Below are 9,636 nucleotides of genomic sequence, written 5' to 3' on the forward strand. Positions count from 1 at the left end.
CTGTTTGTTTCAGATTTTCATTAATGTATATAGTGCAAAATGCCATATTAAACAGGGGAATGTGGAGGACTGAAAGCTCACAGTTTGGACTTTTCTTTTTGTACTAAGTCATGTCTTCAGTAATGAAAAATAGCTGGAAGCACAGGCTTCAGATACTTTGGGGTCAGTTGTTTTGCAGGAATATAGAAAATTTAATTCGTTCTAATCCATTCATTATAATGATGCCCTTTAGCTCTGTGTTCATTCTGAACAGTTCTAATACCATTGCTGTTTTAGCATTTCATATTTTTCCTGGGCTTTACGGGGATCTGAAATGTTGGATTCCTTCTTTTTTTCCTAGGGTCTGAGCTAGAGTTGAGATGGACCTTCGAAGTTACCTGGTTTAATAAACTCACTTTATAGGTGAGTTACTAGAAGCTTAACTTGCTTGAAGGGTGCCTAGAGCCGGGAACTTGAAGTAAGCTTCCTACCCTATGCCCTCTATACTTTTTTGTCATCCCCCCACCCCACCCCAAACTACATACAGTTAGTGGCACATGCTTCCCCAGGTTAGTTCATTTGTTCCTCCTTCACACCGCCATGTGATTTCACCTTGGATGTATCGTGCATTTTTCACCCTCCATGTAAAGTCTGGTCAGTTTGTGTTGGTGTATCACTGCAGTGTTAAGATTTGGTGTTTCAGCTGTGCTGTGCTAATTCCATCTTGGTCAAATTAATAGTCCAGAGTAGGCAAGAAAATGAAATCACGACATGGGTTCATTTCCTTTTGAGTACAGGCTTACTTTCTGTTTGAATTTTTTTTTAGTTTCTAGCACAAGCATGAGACAGCGTAAGGGAAGCCCTGTTTTCAAAGACATCACTGTTACATGTAATTAAATTCAGGGTTGGGGGCCAGTGCACATGAGGTTATTTTCCCCCAATGTTTCCAACCTCAAGTGGGAAACATAAAACAGCAAACGAGATATTTAAAACTGCTTTGTTCCAACGTAGCACGCTACGTTTGTAGTACCTAGCAGTTGCCTTTTGTTCGAGACCCTTTGATGCACATAATTAAGGACCTATTTGAAACAGACCACAAAGTGTGCTTTCATAAGGTAGCATTTCTTTGCATTGACCTTGATGACTGAACAAGTCCAGTGAGAAAATGTATTTTACAGGGATATTGAGCTAATTGCTAGGAGCCAATGAGCACTTTGTGTAGGCTTTTAAGTGCTGTCAGACTTGGTTTTAAGGCTACTTTGTGGGTTTTTTAATGCTTCTTTAGATATCTTTTTAACTCTTTATTTTTTGGCTGCATTGGGTCTTGGTTGCTGCGTGCGGGCTTTTCTCTAGTTCTGGCGAGAGCGGGGTCTGCTGTTCGTTGCGGTGCGTGTGGTTCTCATTGCAGTGGCTTCTCTTGTTGAGCACGGGTTCTAGGCCTGTGGGCTTCAGTAGTTGCAGCAGACAGGTTCAGTCATTGGGGGCACACAGGCCCTAGAGTGCACAGGCTTCAGTAGTTGTGGCGAGCGGGCTTAGTTGCTCCGCGGCATGTGGGATCTTCCCGGACCAGGGCTCGAACCCGTGTCCCATGCATTGGCAGGCAGATTCTTAACCACTGTGCCACCAGGGAAGTCCTTAAGGCTACTTTTTAAAAACAGTTTTCAGATAGTAACATTGCCTTGATACATGAATGGTTTTGTCAAAAGTGAGGCTTGTTTGGAGGTAGCATCTTTCATCTGTTAGCGTTTGCCTCCCTTTTGCGTAGTTGTAGAATAGCTATTTCTCCTCAACTTCTTGAAGCTTCTTGATCAGGGACTTCAGTGAGTGGACCAGGAGGAGCTCTTGCCTACAAGCCTGTTTTGAAGGGTTTTGTAAGTAGTATTTAGAGTAACCAGTACAGCGAACACTTACGTGTCCCCACCCCTAGATTTAACAGCAAACAGTTATCCAGAGGTGTTTGTGAGTAAGTAGTAGGTGTGACTGTTTTGGCATGCATCTTGTGGGAACTAGGATGTCCTCTCTCAGCATCACGATACCACTGTCATGCTTAAGAAATTTGACATTATTTCCCTAGTATCATCTGATCCCTAATACAACTGTTGAGATAGCCCCAGTTGTATCAAAAAAGCCTTGCATAGCCAGTTTTCCCAAACCAGGATCCAGTCAGGGTTTGTAAGTTGCATTTGGTTGGTACGTTTCCTCAGTCTCTCCTAACAGTTACCAACTTTTCCCGCCTCATAAGCTTGATTTTTTTTTTTTTTTGAAACTGGCACGATTTTCTTGAGTGTCCTATGTTTACTAATTGATTTTCTTTGGTGTCATTTCACTGGTTTATATCCCCTTTATTTCCTGGTCTACAGGCTTGATGATTAGGGTCAGCTTGAACTTGTGTTGGCGAGAATGTCTTCAAAGTGTGTAATGTTGTATTACATCAGTTTTACTCTTGATACAGAACTTGATCATTTAAGGCAGCCTCTTTTTTTTTGCTTTGTAGTGGTGTGCATTTCTCTTGAATAGGAATATCTTGGTCTTCATTATCCATTCACTTGATGATTTTAGCATTTATTGTCCCCCGTGCAGATATTGATTTGAGTTCATAAACTTGTTACGCAGTTGGGAGAAATGGAGAATTCGCTCCCTGGTTCAGCAAAACCGGGTGGTACTGAGTGATACAGTGCCCTTCATGGTTTTGAGGTTCCCGGTAAATACTGAATATTACCCATTAAGGAAAAGTTGATTTTCTTAATAGAAATAGTCAAATTTCTGTTGAGGTTGTAGGGAAAAGAGTGCCCTGAAGGATTTTGTCTGGGAAGATTGTGGCTGTTGAGCTTCAGTTATTTTGATTATTTTATATGTTAAATTATTCATGGAATAGTCTGTCCTTAGCATGTAGCAGTTCCAGGGTCAGGAGGTCAGGTTCCTGGCTTCTAATCATGGCAGTGAGACATTGTCCCCCAGGAGATCAAGTCCACCTAGCTGCAGGTGGCTAGCTCATTTAATTCTCTATTCCATCTAATTTAGATACACATAGCAAAGAAAGCCACACTGTTAATAGTTTTTAGCTGTGACGAACCACAGAGCCTGCATCTTACTGCTTATCTAGCAAAACAAGTTTTAGAAATGCTAATTTTACTGGTCGGTGCATTCTTGCTTTGACACTTTAAAAGCAACTGAGAAGGACTTCCGTGGTGGCGCAGTGGTTGAGAGTTTGCCTGCCGATGCAGGGGACACGGGTTCGTGCCCCGGTCCGGGAAGATCCCACATGCCGCGGAGCGGCTAGGCCCGTGAGCCGTGGCCACTGAGCCTGCGCGTCCGGAGCCTGTGCTCCGCAACGGAAGAGGCCACAACAGTGAGAGGCCCGCATACCACAAAAAAAAGAAAAAGCAACTGAGAAGATTCTTCCCTTTCCCTGCCGTAGATAAGTCAGGAATTCCAGTCCTCCCCGCAGAACCTGTATGCTGTGTTGCAGTGAAAGGCCACAGTGATGGAATGAAGTTAGTGACTTGGTAACATCCGAGGCCCCTGTGCATAGTGTTTTGTGTTTTCAGGAGTCCAGTGCAGAACAAAAAACTGCACGTTTACCTTTGATTAGTAGCACAGGGCTTTGGGGTGGTTTACTCTTCCAGAAAACATTCAGAATATGCTGTCTGTTACAAGTGCATTTGTAACCTTGTCTACTCTAAGTGTTGGAAGCAAAATCTTGAGAATTTGGGCTGTCAGAGAAGTTTTCAGCACATACTTGTCTTTTATCATCTGTCTCTCATTCCCTGTTTTGGGATGTGTTTGCCTTAATATGAATTAGTACTGGTTGCAACAGTCTTAAGTTAAACTTCATAATTTTTAAAAAATTTTTGTTTATCTTTCTATTTACTTATTTATGGTTGCATTGGGTTTTCTTTGCTGCACGTGGGCTTTCTCTAGCTGTGGTGAGCGGGGGCTACTCTTCGTTGCAGTGTGCGGGCTTCTCATTGCAGTGGCTTCTCTTGTTGTGGAGCACGGGCTCTACGCGCTCGGGCTTCAGTAGTTGTGGCTCGCGGGCTCTAGAGCACAGGCTCAGTAGTTGTAGCTCACAGGATTAGTTGCTCCGCGGCATGTGGGATCTTCACAGACCAGGGCTTGAACCCGTGTCTCCTTCATTAGCAGAAGAATTCTTAATCACTGCACCACCAGGAAAGTCCCTTAACGCCATAATTTTAAAACTGGAAGAAAGTGTGAGTTCTCCAAAAGATTCTGACTACATTGTTTTTGTACTGGACTCTGATATGTAATAAGCATTAGGCATTCCATTTGCTGTATGTGACCTGAAGTATTACGGGCTGCATCTCTGACCTTTTAAGTGCGTGCCATGCAGAGCATGTAACTGCTAAAGCCGTTTAAAAGCGTCAGTCCTAACAGCAGTTTTATGGAGTAGGTGTTAAGGAACTTCTTTACTAGAATTATGAGATGTTGGCACTTGGCTTGAATTTCTCAGAGTGGGTCCTGAGCAGTATTTTATAAGCTTCCCGGTGATTCTAGGGTGCCGCTGGATTGACAGCTACCGGGATAAGGAAGCAACGTCATGGCCTCAGTGTCATGGTTGGAATTTGAGAACAGCTCAGTCCAGAGCTGATGCTGTAAATTACAGTGGTTTATGTACATGTAATTATCCTTTCTGCTTGCCATAGAACTGAAAGAGCATTCATTAAACATAACTGCTTCCCATCTATCCATTTCCACCTCCACTACAAACCTTGGCAAGGAGTTTAACTACTTGTAATCTCTTAGTAAAGGTTTTGGTAGCAAGTTGTGGTGTCAAACCTGTCTCCTGAGCTAACTGATACGTATGTGATGGCAAGGATGGTCATAGCAGTGTCTTCAAAATCATAAACGTCTTTTTCACACTTCCATTTCTACTCTTACACTTGAAAAAATTCCTAAGTGGGCCTGAGGCGACCACAAGGCAGCTGCACTGAGTAGTGTGCGTGCGCTTCCGTCCGTCCGGGCTCCCCGTTTTCATCATTGCATTTTCCATGGAAGACACTTCGCAACATGATGTGAACCATGGCCTGGAACCTGACTACTCTTGTCTTCCCCAGAGGACATGACTACGTCACCAAGCTTGGGCAAAGATAATTTGGTGGCAGAGGTAATGAATTCAGTGACTTCTCAGTAGGACTTCCCCCAGTTCACTGAGATGGACTTCTTTCATAAGCACGGCTACCTGCGCTTGTAGTCGTCCTCCCTCGAGCCTTTTCCTTCCCACGGTAGCCATCCACTTCCATCAGGTTCAGTTTACATGTTACTAGTTGCAGTTAGCTTGCCCTCTTGTGCCCCCTGTCGTGGTAGTCATTGGAGCGAGGTTATTGCATTCAGGGCCTCCACTTAAGGTGGATGCATGTGGGGAGGAGTGGGGAGCAGTTCCCCAAAAGGAGAAGGGGGAACTTGTGTCATTCGACCTACATTTATACTTCCTGGTCAGGCCACAGAGATTCATGCATTAGGCACATTTTCTCAGTACTTGGTGCTTAGGTGATGTTCCTACCATTTATGAGGCTGCCTTATTTGATCATTGGAGCTTTGGGGAGCCTTCGAACCAAGAACTGATTAGACCTGGATGAATGTTTCAAGGTCAGGAGAAGATTTCTGGCTGATGTAGAGGGATGGGCATTTCTTTCATTGCCTCCAGGTGGTATTTTTAATTTGGGAAAGTGAAACTGTGCAAATGATATGGTCTGTTTACCACAGATGAGGTGACACTCATCTCCAAGCTGAGACCATTTGCTTATCCACTAATGTTTTGGGTGAAATATTCTACAACGTGAACCTGAGCAGATAAGACAGAGGTCAGAGTTTTCAGTCACAGACCCCAGGAGTTATGTGTGACTTCTAAAAACCGGGGCTAAGTAATCTCTCACCTCCCCCAAGGATTATTGGTGCCTCTGTACCCAGGCCTCCAAAACCCTTCTGGTTTTAGCAGCAGGGCCTTGCTCGTGTTTGAAGCTACGTAGCATCGTGCAGGCAGCATGGGCTGTGGTGTTGGACCTCATTGAAATCTTGGCTCTAGGTCAGTTGTTCACTCGTATTTGAAACTGAGCCAGTAGCTCTAAGCTCATCTGTAAAGTGGGAAAAAAACCTATACTGAAGAATCACTATGATGGGTGACGTGAGACGTTGTTGGTAAAGGGCCTAGCACTTGGTAGAATAATCAGTGGTACCTATTGTTTGTTTTCAAACTCTTCCTGCTGTGTCACCAGATTGCATGCCACTTGAGAGGAATACCTCTCAGTGTTGGGCAAGTCTGAAATGGGACTGGATGAGCCAGCTCTGGGACACGTAGTGTCCAGCCGCTAACTCTGGAGGCTGGAAGGCAAAAGCTGATGTGGGTAAAGCTGATGAGCTGGGAAGTGGGGGAGGTGGTGCTGCAGGGAACTGGAGAAGAGCCCTGTCCCGCCAGGGATGACAGCAGCTCCCTGGCTCTGCTCTGCCGCGGAGACACTCCAGGGCTGGGGTGCACAGGGGGAGCCAGCTACTGTTCTAAAGTGTGTTTAATGCATTCTGGGCTAAACCTGAGCCACGTTTTGAAAATCAGTTTTTCTTGGGCATTTAGATCTTGATTCCCAGTTAGTTCACAGTTTAAACTTTGGTTAGAAACGCGATTTGGCTTTGACAATTTGAAACAAACACTACAAATACAATGGATTAAAGTTTTGTTAATAACTAAAATTTTTCTTATAACTTTGGGATGCTCCAGTCATACCCCTTCCTAAGGATTTTTACCATACTCCATTTTTATTCTTTTCTTGGATGTTAATACTCCTATGAGACCCAAAAGAATGCCATCTCATCATGAGCATGGGAGTTTCTGGTACTTTTGGCTGGTTAACTCTAGTTTGGGGCACAGAAGCGCAAAGTCGATTAAAACCTGAGATTCTAGAAGTGAGGTTGAATCCTCTTTCAGAACAGTTCCTCTTAATACATTAATACATGATGAGTCTCTTTTAATTACTATCTTTCAGACATTTTAAATGTTGGAACCCTTTTTTCAAGAAACGAAGGGTTCTTAAAATATGTTTTTATAGTAGGCCACAGGTGTGGAGCGTGCTTTTTGTTCTTTGTATAGTTTATGAATTTTCTGGATTGTTTGATACGTTTCTATTCACTTATTCACAGGCAAAATAGGTACACACCTGTATAATCAGAAGTATCCATAACTTTTTTGGTAAACGTTTGCCTTTTCTTAGCAAAATTACAAAGTGATGGCCTTTTATGAATTATTTTTTATTATTTTTTTCTCATATTGTCACATCCTTATTTTCCCCTAAGACCAGAATGTTCCAACATCTATTCTGATTACAAGGAATCAACCACTGTATTACTTTCCCATCTTTTGCCATATAAGGTAACGTTCACAGGGTTTGGGGATCAGGACACGTACATAAAGGGGGAGGGTATGCTACTACCTCAGGCTGCACTCTGTTCCCTCAAGATTCACAGCCATCTCACATGCAAAATGCATTCACCTCAACCTAACATCACTGAGAGTGCCAGCCTACCACAGTCTTTAAGTCTCATCTAAATGTCATCAGCTCCACAGTCCCCATTCTCATTGTCTTAAGTCAGGTATGGGTGAGATCTGGGTATGATCCATCCCAGGGCAAAACTCCTGTCTGCGGTTTTATAACTTGTTTTAAAGTTATCTGCTCCCCCAAATCAATGGGAGGCATAGGACACCACCTTTGACAATGGGAGACAGTGGAAAGAAAAGGCATCACTGGTCTCAACCAGTTACAGAATCCAGCAGGGCAAACAGTATTAGGTTTTTTTTTTCTTTTTTTGCGGTATGCGGGCCTCTCACTGTTGTGGGCTCTCCCGTTGCGGAGCACAGGCTCCGGACGCGCAGGCTCAGTGGCCATGGCTCACGGGCCCAGCCACTCCGCGGCATGTGGGATCTTCCCGGACCGGGGCACAAACCCGTGTCCCCTGCATCGGCAGGCGGACTCTCAACCACTGCGCCACCAGGGAAGCCCAACAGTATTAGGTTTTAAGGCCTGAGCATTTCCTCTGCTTGAGCTGCCTCCCCCAGAGCCATCCATTCTTTCCGTGAAGGGTGGCACTGGTATATGGTTGCCTACTTTCATCAGTCTGTTTGCTGCCCCTACGATTTCGGGAGTTGAACAGCCTTTCGTTTTGTTTCCTCTCTGTCCCTCGAAGTCCAAGCTGGCAGCGGTTCTGCTGGTGTAAAATGTTCAGCCTAGGGGGTCTCCTGTGTATGTCATGGGAATTCACTCTGTTACACAAGAGGTTTCTCCACGGATCATTTCTGGATAATCCCTTCTCTCTTCCTGGCTTCTGCTGAAATGGTTGAAGAGACCCATGAGTCACACACCTAATCTCTTCCAAAAGCCATCTGTCCTTTTAATCCTTCTGAGACACTAGAAAAGGGCTGCCCACCCACACCCTTGGCGTTTCCTCCAGAGCACATGTCCCTTGATAGTGAATCTCCTAGTTTTAGCATCTTTTACAGTTTTACTGTGGATATATAGATAAAATATATAGACATATAGATGGTTGATACTAGGATATGAGTACAGAGACGCTTACTAACGCTGTTACAGCATACAGGGTCGCTAGGAAGCAGCATCAGCTGGGGCTGTTGGCCCGAACAGAAGGCAGCACAGCCTTGTTGTATGTGCCCTTTATTCAGCCATAAAATCTTCCATGTCAGACCTGTGCCTGAGGTGGGTGTGGAGGTGGACATAGAAAACAAAGAGAGGATTACAGTAAAGGCAGGCCTGTCGATCTTAAACATAGTGATTTAAAGGCTAAGAGAGCTTTTTTTTTTTTTTTTTTTTTTTGCAGTAAGAGGACCTCTCACTGTTGGGGCCTCTCCCGTTGCGGAGCGCAGGCTCCCGATGCGCAGGCTCAGCGGCCACAGCTCACGGGCCCAGCCGCTCCGCGGCATGTGGGATCTTCCCGGACCGGGGCACGAACCCGTGTCCCCTGCGTCGGCAGGCGGACTCCCAACCACTGCGCCACCAGGGAAGCCCCTAAGAGAGCTTTTACAAAGCCCTGCAAGCCCCTGAGCCTGGCCAGCTGACGGTACATGGGAGTTAGGTGAGCCCACACACTAGATCTGACTGCAGTGCATGGGGCTTTTGTATTTGAAATAGTTGAGAACTTTACATAGATCTGTTTTGAGCAGTTTTTGTGTGTAGTGTCTCCTTTAAAACCACAGCTCCTTAAGGCAGATATCCCAGTTTCGTGGATGAGGTAAGATGAGAACAGGAAGGTAAATACTCAGGCCAATTTCACAGCAGAGAAAAAATTAAACAGAGAGGTTGAGTATGTCATCTGAGGCCACAGAGCTAAGAAGTGTTGGAATCAGGTTATGAATCCAGGCTGTCTGAACTGCCTTAAATGATAAGCAGGCATGAACAGGGGATTAGGTGGCTGGATGGAGGAGAAGGGTTCTGCAGGCAACAGGGACAGTTGATGTGGACAAAGACAGGATCAGTGTGAGCCTAGAGAGGAAGGACACTTAGCAGACTGTGGCAAGGTAAGTGGATCAGGAAGGATACTCTTGAGTTTCAAGTACCAGAAAGTCTGACTATTGGCTGCAACACTAAAGGGAATTTATTGGTTTATACAACTGAAGATTGAGTAGTGGGCTCCAGGCAA

Source organism: Globicephala melas, chromosome 11, assembly GCF_963455315.2.
Source record: "Globicephala melas chromosome 11, mGloMel1.2, whole genome shotgun sequence".
Classification (NCBI taxonomy): domain Eukaryota; kingdom Metazoa; phylum Chordata; class Mammalia; order Artiodactyla; family Delphinidae; genus Globicephala; species Globicephala melas.